This window comes from Lissotriton helveticus, chromosome 12 (assembly GCF_964261635.1).
Source record: "Lissotriton helveticus chromosome 12, aLisHel1.1, whole genome shotgun sequence".
NCBI lineage: Eukaryota > Metazoa > Chordata > Amphibia > Caudata > Salamandridae > Lissotriton > Lissotriton helveticus.
Genome location: NC_136073.1, coordinates 551,095,225 through 551,109,142, shown reverse-complemented (window position 1 = coordinate 551,109,142; position 13,918 = coordinate 551,095,225). Strand labels below are relative to the sequence as shown.

At 45.8% G+C, this 13,918-nt stretch overlaps 1 protein-coding gene across 2 annotated transcripts in view; it reads right to left on the bottom strand.

Annotated features, from left to right (window-relative positions):
- Window positions 1–13,468, bottom strand: part of LOC144799873 (uncharacterized) — a 434,568-nt gene extending 421,100 nt beyond the window's left edge. The window contains exon 1 of one of the 2 annotated variants that reach the window (XM_078671473.1): window positions 13,389–13,468. The gene's annotated coding sequence lies outside the window, so the exon portion shown is untranslated. The remainder of the gene's footprint in view (window positions 1–13,388) is intronic. The other variant, XM_078671474.1, reaches the window with a different exon arrangement.
- Window positions 13,469–13,918: the final 450 nt, after the last annotated feature.

Sequence of the window (13,918 nt, the reverse complement as noted above, 5' to 3'; positions counted from 1 at the left end):
GGCAGGGGTGAACCAGAGGGTGTCAGTGGTGAACCAGAGGGTGGCAGTGGTGAACCAGAGGGTGGCAGTGGTGAACCAGAGGGTGGCAGTGGTGAACCAGAGGGTGGCAGTGGTGAACCAGAGGGTGGCAGTGGTGAACCAGAGGGTGGCAGTGATGAACCAGAGGGTGGCAGTGATGAACCAGAGGGTGGCAGTGATGAACCAGAGGGTGGCAGTGATGAACCAGAGGGTGGCAGTGATGAACCAGAGGGTGGCAGTGATGAACCAGAGGGTGGCAGTGATGAACCAGAGGGTGGCAGTGATGAACCAGAGGGTGGCAGTGATGAACCAGAGGGTGACAGTGATGCGCTATAGAAGTCATAATAACATAACATAACATGATCAAGAGGGTGGCAGTGATGAACTAGAGGGTGGCAGTGATGAACCAGAGGGTGGCAGTGGTGAACCAGAGGGTACTGTGATGAACCAGAGGATGCTGTGATGAACCAGAGGATGGCAGTGATCAACCAGAGGGTGGCAGTCGTGAACCAGAGGGTGGCAGTGATGATCCAGAGGGTGGCAGTGATGAACCAGAGGATGGTAGTGGTGAACCAGAGGGTGGCAGTGATGAACCAGAGGGTGGCAGTGATGAACCAGAGGGTGGCAGTGATGAACCAGAGGGTGGCAGTGATGAACCAGAGGGTGGCAGTGATGAACCAGAGGGTGGCACTGCTAAACTGCCCGGGAGCCCTGCGGGTGTGAGCCCCTGCGCTGCTGAGCTGTCCAGGGGTTGTGAGCCCACGCGCTACTGAACTGCCCCGGGGCTCAGTGGGTGTGAGCCCCTGTGCTGCTGAACTGCCCCGGAGCCCTCTCAGTGTGAAATAATGTGTGCTCAATTGCCTGGGAGCCCTCTGGGTGTGAGCACACATTGTGCTAAGTGTCCCCTGCCCCCAGTACTTATATACCAGTACCGCACAGCACCATTATGCTCTTGCACCATGAAGTCTGGTGCCTGGATGCTCCTGATCCATATAGGTGGTACCACCATCTGGTGCAGTCAAAATGTAAAGTCATAACTTGCTACACAGCACCAATAAACACGTGTCCCCCCGGCACCGGTATGCGCATGTACCAGGCGTGGAGCACCCGCATGCCACTGCACCCTACTGCCCAGCGCCAGCATATGCCTGTACGGGGCAGTTTAGTATGAGATGGGACATGGTCCAGCAGCAGCTGCATGCGCCTGAACCCACTGAGCAGGATCAGAATGGCTTTGTACCAACACGTGCAGCAGAGCTATCTTGGACATCTCAAGGATTCTGGGGTCCTGTGCCAAACGTATTTTTGCATCCATGAGTTTCCCGAGCACCATCCCCTTTTAGCTCCTGTGACCAGGAGGCTGCTTTCTCCTCATCTGCTGCTCTGCTCGGTCTCTGACCCTTTATAAACAAGACGCATGTGAACTTGCATAGAAACCCTGCCCGTTTGGCCCCATCCACCACACACTAGCGATATGAAACGTCTTCCCGCCCGTCCCCACTATAATGGCCAGCTCACTCAGGGACCTCGGCGCCTTTTGGCACGCTGTCAAAGTTACAGGCACACGTGGTCACATATTTGTGCAAATGGCACAAAAATCCGCGAGTTCGCGGAAAAATTCGCGAACTCGCGGACTTTTTTTTCAATTTCGCACGAATTCGCGACTGCGAATTCGCAAATTTCGACCATACTTACCTAGGACATTGGTGGTAAAGGTGTCCCCAGGGCTGCAGCACGATTTTGTATCATCTAGGGTGGCACGTGCAACCTACTGACAGCAGGCATGCCAGTGCAGACTTTAGGAGCATTGCAAACTGCTCAAACTCAGCTGTGCCCTCACCATGTTTGGCAGAGTCACCTACACTGCCTTTAATGTATGTAAGGCACTTCCTTCCTCAGCCCAGGAGATAGGGTGTGTTATATTTAAGTTGTGGAAGTGTAAGTGCAAGCCTATATGTCTCTATAAGGCTGTTACGCATTGGAAACCACTATATGTGTTAGTGGCTCAAAGGACAACATGGGCTGACAAACGGGTACCCTCAAGATTGGCAGCTCCATTATGGTAGCACTAAAATAAGTCATGTTTGGTATCAAACAATGTGCCTTCTCACCCTGACACAATTCTCACACCCTGGGTGATGTGGCATGCACCCAGAGCGCACCTTAGAGGTTATACCCTGGTTGTCCCAGCTTTACTGTGTTTTCGCTCACCAGCCCTCACTTTCCTGTGCCTGCTGCCACCAAGACATGATTCAGATGTCCTGCCAGACAGTGTGACCACTCGCAGGAGTCAGAGACAAAGGCTGGGCAGGAAGGAGATCACACCTCCCTTCTCCCCAGATAGCTTTAGAATTTGCACATCAGAGCGGTGAGCTTCAAATGCTACAGTGCTTCTGACATGCATGTGGACTGTCCCCTGAGAAGGAAACATCCTTCCCTTTGCCCGAAGTGGGAGCGCACCGAGGCAGGAACTTAGCTATGCAGGAGGTGTACACCCCCATAGGAAGGCTGGCCCCACCTCTAGAGTGGGCAGCCTGGTATGTACACCTACAATTTAATTCTGCCATCTTTAGAAGTCCCAAAATAGTGGGATCTGGGTAGAGAAGGTGACTTACACCAGCGGATGTGGTCACCTCAGGGGCGGACAAGCTGCAGGGACTAGATGCTCATGGACTGCTAACTCCCACATCCCTAATTCCCCTAAATCTAGGATTTAGGGGCTCCTCTGACAACAGAACCGCAGATCCAAACAACCTACTTAAAGGAAGGACCAAGAGGAGATCCATATCGCTGACAACAGGACTTCGCCCACCAGCACAAAGCAAAAAAGGAATACTTTTTCCCAGAGGCAATAGGCTTGAAACTGTGTTAACAACCCTCATCGTTGGCTAAAACAGAACACTTTCAAAGAGAGGGATGCTTGTGAAAGCCAGAAGCACACTCAGTCTACCCTGGGCTAGTGGCACCAGTCCCCTGCAAACTGCAGGTAAAAACACTCACCAAATCTAAAGAATCACTAGCCATCTGTCCCTCCAAGGAACAGCCCAAATTCAGGTGATCCAGTGCATTGTGGAATTTGTAGTCATGCTTGCCCCGAAGTCTCAGGATGCTACAAGAGTGCCCCGGACCCAGTGAAGTTCCCAGAGCTTTTTGTTGTACTTACCGCTGCCAAGGCTTGTTGGTCACCAGTCCAGCAACCGACCCTACACTTGACGCTGCAGCTACAGAGAACATTGTGCAACCATCATCTGATGTCAGCAGCTGCGTATCTGTTGTGTTTTTGCATTTTGTTTCTTGCAGTACTGTGTAAGCAGTAAAAGCAACACCACCTCCTCCTGCTCCTTTTCAGCAGCAAATACAGCCAGAACAACTCAGCATGCAGGCTCCACGGGCTAGATAAAACTAATATGACTGTTGTGGCCTGGTCCTGGAGTCTGCATGACCTTTCCAAATAACTCGATCTGCAAGAACCCAATTGTCATTAGTGGATTTTGCCATTGAGCGCATTGTTATTTTCTCAATGTATTTTGCTTCACTGATTTAATATTGCTTAAAAAGACACTATTTTTATAAATTGGTGTTGGATTTCTCTCGAGTTGTTCAAATTACTTATCATCCATGTTGGCACTTTGAAATGCTTAACACATGTTCCTCTAGTTAAGCCCGACTGCTCTTTGCCACTCTACCAGGACTGAGCTTAGGATTTATTAGTGCAAATCCAAGGACCATCTTTGGGGTATTGTGATAATATTACATGGTATGGCCTCCCAGCCATACCACATAAAATTCCACTTTCCAACAGTTTGAATGTACGTATTTGTGAATTATGTAAGTATGTGGTAATTTTTATATCACAAGTCTAATTAACGCTAACAGGTACTTTAATGGGGCATGAGGCAAAATGTATGAACAATGATAATTTTAACTGTGGAGGGGACTCTGCTATATGTGGTGGGGAAAGGGGAATTATATAAGCCACGAGGTGTACTGTTCTTTGAAGAGGTATGTCTACAGCTCTTTTTTTATTGAAGGAGGGCCAAGCATGATCACTGTTACAGTAATGTTGTTCTAGATCGTCAGTGAATAGATGGAGAAGGCCTGTTTCTGGTGTGTTATGTTCTTTTTGCAACTTTTGATCTTCATTCCGGCAATGTCCTAATGCCCTATCACTGGAGATAATGAGTTCAAGCCAGGTAGACCTCTACTTGTTTCCTCCTTTTGTTAAAGAAGACAATATTCGGGTCTCTTTCCAGTTGTTCCCATCGTTTTTTTTCTTAGACCAAAAAACTATTATCGTTGCTGACTGTGGGCAATTTAAATATTGCTGCCTTTTTGTTTTGGAAGCAAGAAATATTTGGAACACATACTATAGGAGGTTAAGGCTGCATTGCTGGTCAATAACTCAGTGTATTGAGCTCTTGAGACCAATATAGTGCAAATGATTGCTAAATAACCACATTGTTTGTCCCTCTGACTTTGAACTCTGCCACAGTGCCTAGTGGCTGGAAACAAGCTAAGCCGATTCCAGTCCTAAAGGAACCATTGGCTGACAAATCCAATCTTGCCATCTACCACTATATCTCTCTGCTTCCAGCTTTCACAAAGATACTGGAGAAACTCATTAATAAACAACTCTCTGCCTTTTTAGGGCAGAATATGCTACTCCATCCCTCCCACCATCAGGATAGCGGTAGATCAGGGGAAGCAAGTCGCACTGGCTCTATCTGCAGCTTTTGATGCGGTCCAGTACTCCACACTCCTGCAGCGTCTCGGTACTATAGTTGTCTGTGGCTTAGCCTGGTTTGGTTGTGCTCTTTTCTGGCAGATAGATGCCAATCAGTTTGGATCCCCCCTTGCGCCTCAAAACCCAAACCATTGGGTGTTGGAGTTCCTCAGGGGTCCGCATTGAGCCCCACATTGTTCAATGTGTATATAAACCCCCATAGCGAATCTGATAGAATCTTTTGGCATACATATTCTTTCTTATGCTAATGATACACAATTGCTCCTCACTCTAGACCAAAAAACTCCCAATGCATTGAGTAATTTCAAGGAATGTGTAACCACAGTGTTCCAATTGATGTGTGATAGCAGTCTCTAATGTAATTACGGTAAGACAGAAATCTTGCTCTTTGGACCTCCCCTCCACCCCCCACCCTCTCATCTGGGACAATGAATGGCCTTTGGCCAGCCTCCCCCAGCTACGGTAGCGCGTAATTTGGGGGTGACATTTGACAACATTGCTTCTTTTGCTCCCCAGATGGGAGAGGTAGTAGGTAATTGCTTTGGCCTCCTAAAAATACAAAAACAAATCCTGTATATTCTCCTTCTGCCGAAGCGAGAAATAGTGATCCAGGCCTTGATCACTGCTGGGTTGGATTATGCCAACTCACTCTTCAAGGGTTTGCCTGCCTACCTCCTGAGGAGACTGCAACTGGTGCAGAATATCATCGCTAGGCTCTTGCTGCGACTTCCCAGGAGTGCTCACATCCATCCAGCTCTGAAAGACCTGCACTGGCTGCCCGTTAAAGAACTGTGAGGTTCAAAGGCTTAGGGGTCTATTAGGATGGCAGTCAGAAAATCACTCCGACCGCCATGGTAGTGGGAAAGCACCGCCCGCTAGGACCGCGGCATAACTGTCGGTCCAATTAGTATGCTCTGAAGTCGAAATTTGATCGCGGCGGTCGGATCGGCGTGGTTGCTGCTGCTAGCAGCACCGCCGCGATGTCCAAAAAAGCATGTCCTGCATATCCCTTTACTGCGTGGCAGGCACTACACAGTGCCTGCCACCTGGTACAGGGACATGAACCCCCCCAGTGCACCCACACCCCCCCAAACACATTGAGGGCTTGCAATGGGCCCCCAGAGACATTCTTCGCATGCCTTTCCATGGCGGTTCCACCGCTGCGAAGAGGCTGGCTACCACCGGCATCATAATCATGCCAGCGGAGCCTGGCCCTGCACTGGCCCCATTTTAGCGGTCCGTCTCCGCCCGCCAGGCAACCGTGCGGACTGCTACTGTCGGAAAAGTGGCGGGCGGAAAATCTCACCGCCGCGGCAGTCACCGCCATGCTAATGGAACCAGCGGTTTTCTGGGTTGCGATCCTGGGTGAATGAGGTCATCCGACAGCCATCCTAATAGACCCCTAAGTTCAAATTCATAGAGCTTTCTACCATAAAGGCCCTCAGTACTTGTCCAACAAATTTACCCTGTATCAACAGATCAGGTCACTTAGGTCTTCCAACTCCCTGCTAGAGGTGATCCTGCGATTCAGAAGGAAAAAGTGGTCTGGCAGCGCCTACTTCCACCTGGCTTGTAGGCAGTGGAACACTCTCACACTACAGCTCCGTGCCACCGGGAAAATTATGGTCTTCAAGAAACTTCTCAAGACATGGCTCTTTGGGTTAGCCTTTTAGCACCTTTTATTTGTTGGGTAAAGATCTTACTGTAATGGGCTGACACTAGCTGGTGAGCTATATACATCACCAAATAATATTAATAATAATAGGATAATAATAACTCTGCTCTGACAACGTTTTCAGAGCTGTAGCTGGGATCATGATGTCCTTTCTGCGCCAATGACTTGTATTGAGCACCATTTGTGAACATTCATGCCCAAAACTGGAGGAAAACTGCCAACAGGCCTTGTTAGTGCCAAACATTCAGCATGCAGCAGGTTCTCCTTCTGAGTATTTGCTTTACTTTTAATATTTATATATACTCTTGGATGGCAATCAAATACTCTCCAAATAGCTGACCAAAGCAATTGCGTACATTGGCTTTGATTGATGGGGATTTGCGTGTTAATCCCACTGCAAACACACTCTCGCTCTTCAATGTTAGGTAACACCGGACATCTTGATGGGAGGGAAGAAGCATTCAGTTCATTATATCCAGCTCTTAGCATTTAACTGAAGGTTTGAAAGGTTGTTTACATTGACATCTATCACATTCACATAATGCGCGAGTAGGAAGTTCTGCTACTTTCGCTATCTTTTGTACCAGGATTTATTACGGTAGATCAGAACACTTGACTTTCTAAAGTGCAAACACTTCAGTGCATGAGGGCCAAGGGTGATTTGAAAAACCATATTCCAATTGTGCAATTTAGTACTGCGGCTGCAAAGCATGAAACCAGCCCTCAACTCCAACTTCAGGACTGTAAATATCTTGAACCCTGTTCTTTAGTTCACAATTGTCTGATTTGAGAGTTGTGGGGGTTTCTCAGGATTGGAGATGGTCTATGCTCCTTACCCGGGCAGCGACCTCCCAGCCTGCGTACAAGGCAAGATTAGAATTACACTATTAAGGGAATGAAGGGGGAGGGGAGGAGAGGAACAGCAGTGTTCCGGCAGGGTGATGAAACCTGTTAATCCCAATGACTTTGACGGCACCCACTGGAACCTTCAGATTTCTGTATAATAACATAGCCGCAGAAACTTGCTGGACACAAAATTATACAACAATTACTCTACAATCTGCCCAAGAAGTGTGGTTTACCAAGGTAGGTGACAGATTACGTTGTGACGAGGCTCCCAGGTGCCAGGTTACGCTGGAGACCCAAAAGGGTGGTAAGCCCTAGAATGGGCTCATCTTTAAACCTGGACCGGGAACTTGATGGGCTCTTGGAAGTAGTGTTTGAGGAATGTCCTTGTCCCCATGGATGGTAATTTCAGGGACACGGAGAGGGAACAGAAACAAGCAAAATTGCTGCCTAACAGGCCTACTTACAATTCCTGGAGAACCGAGGAAGGAAACCAAATAACAAAAGTAAACTATTGTAATGGCGGGAGCCCAACAACTACTGTTGCCAAGCATCCAAAACTGTCTCCGATTCCCTCTTAACTGATGCTGCCTCTTTCTTTTGTGTCAAAAGTGTTCATTTTGGGGACAAGTGTTTAGCCCTATGACCCAGTAGTACTAAGACCTCTCACCCCAGCCGAGAATCGCCTTCCTACTCCCCACTTCCTGTTTCCAAAATGTCCAGGCCTGTGTATGTCTGCCTCAATGATGTATCTTCCTATGCATGATTGGTAAATGTTTCCCGACTAGGTGTCTGCTGCGGTCCTTATTTTACTTATTGCCAGTGATTGTAAGATACCCCTGCTACCTTTAATCGCCTGAAACCAGAACAATTAAAGTACTCAATATCAATAATCGTATAATATCTCCTTCAAAGCATTTCCAATAGTTCAAGTCTTGGAGTAGATTTTGGCATCTGTTGTTATTAAAAAAACTAAAAAGCTAAACAAGTCAATTGTCGTAGTGTTTGGTGTCTTACTTGATTTGCTTAAGAGACCAGTGATCTGCAAGGCATTTGAAATTAACAAATCTATTCATGACACAAATTACTTAATTTGTGTCAAAATGAATTAATATTTGGCAAAACAGAATTGATTTTAAAAATGTATTAGTAAATTATTTTGCGCAATTCACATATTAAAATTGGGGTTCCAATCCCATCACCTCAAGGAGAAGAGACTTGACTCAATAGTATTTTATTTTGCAGATGAATTAAAATCATTGCAATTTTAAACCATACAAATCTGACAGAAAAGACATGCTAAGAGAAAGCAACATAGATTAAAAAATAACTCTCAGTTAAAATTTCTTGGCGTACAGAAGCAATTGTCTAAAAACAATGGTCCATAAAGTGCTCTGTGAGCGGGTGCTCGGATGGAGATTGACAGCAAGATTTTTAAGAGATGATGGAAAGTGGGCGCACAGTTCAACTGACGAATGCCAACATCTTTGTCTGAAGATTCCCTACCCCACAGCAGCCATTGTTCATCTAGAGTGGCCGAATTGATGTTAATAGTTTGTTCACTTGTAGCAAGAACTTGGCGGCCCTACAAGAGAGCTGGATTGATTTACTGTCCAATAATGTCAGCATTGCAGTACGGCATGATCTTATCTTGAGGGCCCGAAAGGCGGGGCAGAGTAGTCTCTGTCTTAAGCGGTTTACAGAGGAGCAGATGCACAGGAAGTGTAGTAGGCTTTCATTCGATTTACCGCAGAGTCAGCAGAGAGAGTACGACCATCTTTGTACCCAGGGTGGAACCTGATCTTTTGAAGGAAAGGCTCCTATTCATGTTAATAATAAAAATGCTGAACAGTTTGTGAGATGTGACACGTAATGTATGGTTGGGGCCCCCAAGTGCTATTTGATTGTAAGAATGAGCATTGACTCATTGGAGGGAACTTTGGCCACAGTTGGGGAACCAGCATGGGACCAACCCAACCATTATCCACACCTTATTGCTTTTTGCCCATCGCTAAACACTCCCCCTAGTCCCAGACACCCAGCGCAGACAAAGCCTTTCAGCTGCTGCCCTCCTTAGTGCCACTGTTTAAAACATGTTAAACTATCTCTTCAACTGACCACTCCAAAACAGTTCTTCCTGTTAGCTGCTACGACACCAAAGGAGTTCCTGCTACTTTACATCCTCTACATGATGCATGCAAAATAAAATTCAATGTACCAAGGGTCCGATTTTTGTTTCCTCACGCCAATATTAATTTACACTATAAGCCCCACTAAACCATACTTCCTGTCAAAGACATACCTGATCCTATATGTAGCTCCAATCAGCAAGTACCTCAAGGCCAAACATCAGAGAGAATGCACGATTCATGTCATTAAACCAACAGTGACACCACTGACGGCCCAGCAGCCATCAATACCGGTAGCGTCTAAAGCGCATTTCCACTTCCTTTCATTGGCAGCACGGGGAGTCACGGAGGGGGATCACGAGGGGGGTCACGCGAGGAGGGTGGGGGGTCCTGTCCCAGGTCCTGCATTTTCCCAGCTCCGACTCCTGCTTTCATGCCTCCGCAGGAACAGGAAGCAGGCCGCTTCCCTCCCCTAAGCCAATCACAACGCTGTAATGGCAGCGTTGTGATTGGTTGGGAAGTCAACCACACAGGTGTCTATGAGGAGGCCATTTTCTCCATGAAGGCGACATGCAGCCTACATGGAGAAAGAGAGAGTATGCATGACTGGATTGGTCGGCCCCCAAACAGTCAGCGCCCACAGCATTGGACAAGCCACACCTTCCCTGCCCTCAAACAGACCCGCCCACCCGCTCCCAACCAAACCCTTCTGCTTTCTCGCAGTGCGAGAAGCAGAAACATAAAATGGTATTTATTATACCATTTTGTATTTCTGCTTCTCACACTGCGAGAAAGCAGTGGGGCAACGCTCCTCCGCTCACATGGATGAGTCGCCCCTGTTCTGGGCTGCATCTACCACAGACCACAGCATTCTTTGTTCCACTAAGTCTAACCAAATGCTATCGGTGAACGCTTCTCTTCCCCCTTCCTTACTAATAACTAATTGAGGATAATAAAAAAAATGATATTTTGTTATGCAACTAGCGTATCAAGCATTTACTGCCTGTAGCCCTCACCCGATCTACACGTAGCAATATTCTGCTATTGCACTATCCTGTAAACCCTATTATAATCTGGAGATGTTTTTGATTCACTATGTGAACTGGGAAAAGCAATACTTTGCACGAAAACAAGTCCCTTTAAAAGCTTTGCTTCTTACACAGGCTGCAAAGCAGATACTTGTTTTACTAACTTTCTTTGTAAAGCAAACAAGTTACTCATTCAAGGATAGGAATTACTGCTTAGAAGAGTGGAAGGTATTACTGAGAAGTAGGATGATTTTTCGCACATCTGCCAGACACTCTTTCTTCCCTACATGCGCAAAGTCACACAATGCAATGATACAACAGAGCTTATCAAATTGTTCAGAAGAAATGTACTGGAAGCTAAAGAAACAGCCCATATTATGTTTACAAAGAAAAAGAGACAATCCTCAAATCTATACTCCATGACATAAAAGGCTTAGCGTGCACGGCTTGTCCAAATCCACACCACCTAATTCTACCACACACAGCACATTTGAACATCTCCTAATTCCATGTCACACAATTCAACTATAAATAATTTCACTCTACAACATCCCATGCCACATAATTACAATCCTAAAAATTAAAAACACATATTTCCACTTCACTCCATACCACATTATTCCACATCACATAATAGCACTCCATGCAACTTAATACCATTCCAAATCACATAGTTACGGGAAACATCGTTTACAACGCGGTGTTTACACCGCACGACCTTTACCATGCAGCCATTACAACGCAAGTCATTACTTCGACTTGCTCTGGATGGCGCTCTTGGTTAAGGAATAGTGTGATTTTCTATTCCAACAACTTCCCTCCTGTTACCTGGGCTGGAGTTGGAATAGAAAATCATATTAATCCTCAATCCAGCGCCCTCCAACGCAAGTCGCTGTAACAACTTGCATTTTAAAAACCGCGATGTAAAGTACCGTGGTCAAAATGATCGCGCTGTACTGTCATACATCCATAGTTACACCCCACACAACACAATTCAACTGCAAACAATTCAACTACACATAAGTTAATTTCAACCTATATAATTACACTCAAGCAACATATTTACACTCTACTCCAAAACACATAATTACCCTCCACAACATACAACCCTGCAACATGCTGCATAATTGCACTCTGTACAATTATACATCACACCATGCCACATAATTCCACACAATTCCACAATTCAGCTCCACACAACATAATTACACTCCACATAATACCACTTGGCACCACATAGTTAACCTCCACATAACTATACTCTACTTCATATCACATAACTCCACTCCACATAAATTCAGTCTATGTCATGTAGCAACACTCCACATAACTCCACACCATGCCTCATAATACCACTCAAAATTGTTTTCACTCAATACCACACACTTCCACGCCACACAATTCAAATCTACACATTTCCATTCCACACCACATAATTTAACAAACCACATAATTCAAATCAACACAATTACACAACACATACATTCAATCTACACCACACAATTCTACAACATGCTACAAAATTTAACAGCACACCACATAAGTAAACTCCACTACATACCACTCCACAACACAAATTACCATTCTGCATAATTCCACTCAATGACACACAATCCCACTCCACATAATTCCAGTACACTCAATACCACATAATTACTATCCACATAATTACACGGCACACCTTGCCACATTATTCTACTACACAAATCCAATCCACACCACACAATTCCACAACTTTCAATTCCAATCCAAACCACTTGACACCACACACATTCACTCCACTCCAAACAGAAAACACTTAGGTAAAATACATTGTCCTTTACAACGTCAATAGCTCTAACTCTCACAAATGTGAGACCTATTGCATTGCAAATGCTTGTTTGTTCTGTAACAGCTATATGCTTGTTGTCGACATTATCTGATACGAAATAGACTTATGCATGCCAGATAAATGCTCATTGTTGACTGAAGCACGCTTTGTTTCTGTAAACCTTAATAAAAAAGGTGTTTTTTTTAAAGTTTCCCATGCCCATGCGCCAGAAGCCCTTCTGTTAAACTTTTGTTTTCTATTTTGGTATGTATATTCCTGTTTAGTCGGACTACGATTCCTAGAATGCAACGCAAAACCCTTGACTGGATGAGTTATTTATTTACCTCCAGCCCAGGGAAAGCTCAGAGCTGCCGAACAAGACAGATCTGCAATAAACCAAATCTCATCAGAACACTTTTGCACAGTGTGTTTAACCTGGTGCTTTACTTTCAGACATCATGTTCTTTTTAAATAGAGGGGTTGCTCGGTTGGATTACAGAAGCAGTCTCTCGCTTTGTGTTGCTGCTGTTGTTTGCGTTCTGTGGCAGACAGAAGGTCTGCTTCGGCATACACAGATCAAAACTTTTGCGCCCGGCAACAGTGATGCAAAACTGCAAAACACGCTATTAGACCCCGTCTGGAACCCAGAAATCCCAACGACGCACACTGTTCAAAAAAGAGCAAAGCGAAAGTATTCTTGGCAAAAACATTGGCAGGAGAATTTCAGATAAATAATGTATCTTTGTGAAATACATAAAATGTAACATTGGGTTATGCGGTGCAGCCTGCCTCTGCACACCAGTGATCAACAGACAACAAACAAACTAGGCACATGCGCTGCAGCCTCGAGTCACAATTGTATATTTCCCAAAACAATTATGAGACAGTAGTACATAATTGAATATAACCGGTATATTCTAACAGTATTTAATAGTCACTGACCGTCCGTCTTCCTTTGCTGCAGTGTCGTTTTAGCCCGTTTGTGAGATGGAAGAATACATTTCACCTACCCTCCGGTGTTCCTAACAGCCCCACCTGGGGAAAACCGCTTAGCCATGAAATACAACTATCTGACCACTAATAAAGTTTGTTCTGCATATCAGTCACTTAGCGACGTCATGATTTCTATTGCACGCACCTGAAAGTCTTTCCCAGAGAGACGTGGAGCGTCGGTAATCACCCTTCCAAAGTGCGTCTGCATGTGTTCAAGTAGCCGGCAGCGTCCTAGCTCCAGTCAAGGTGATTTTGTTATGTAAACTCTGTGGTGATGGAGTTTAGTGCGACACTGTGTGGCCAAAAATAAGAATGCATGAAGAGAGAATTGTACATTGTATTGCAGCTGCAGGTTATAGAGCAGAGGTCTTCAAACTTTTGTAGGTTGAGCCCCCCAGCTGAATTTTTAGGTTTCGACCTGGCGAGGGGCAAAGCCCCTCCCAGATCGAAAACTTTTGTTTTCAGTAGGGATGTTTGGACCGCCTCTGTTTCCAATTGGCTAGCTCCATAAATGGAGACTAGCCATTGGGAGACAGAGGCTGTCAATCGCGCTTTCTCTTGAAAACGCGATTCGGGGGCGTTTCTGGTGCTTTTTTTAAGCCCCGCCCCTTTGTCCCGGGCCGCGCTGTGATTGGCTGCCGGCCCGGGACACTCCTGTGACGTCATTTCCCGGGC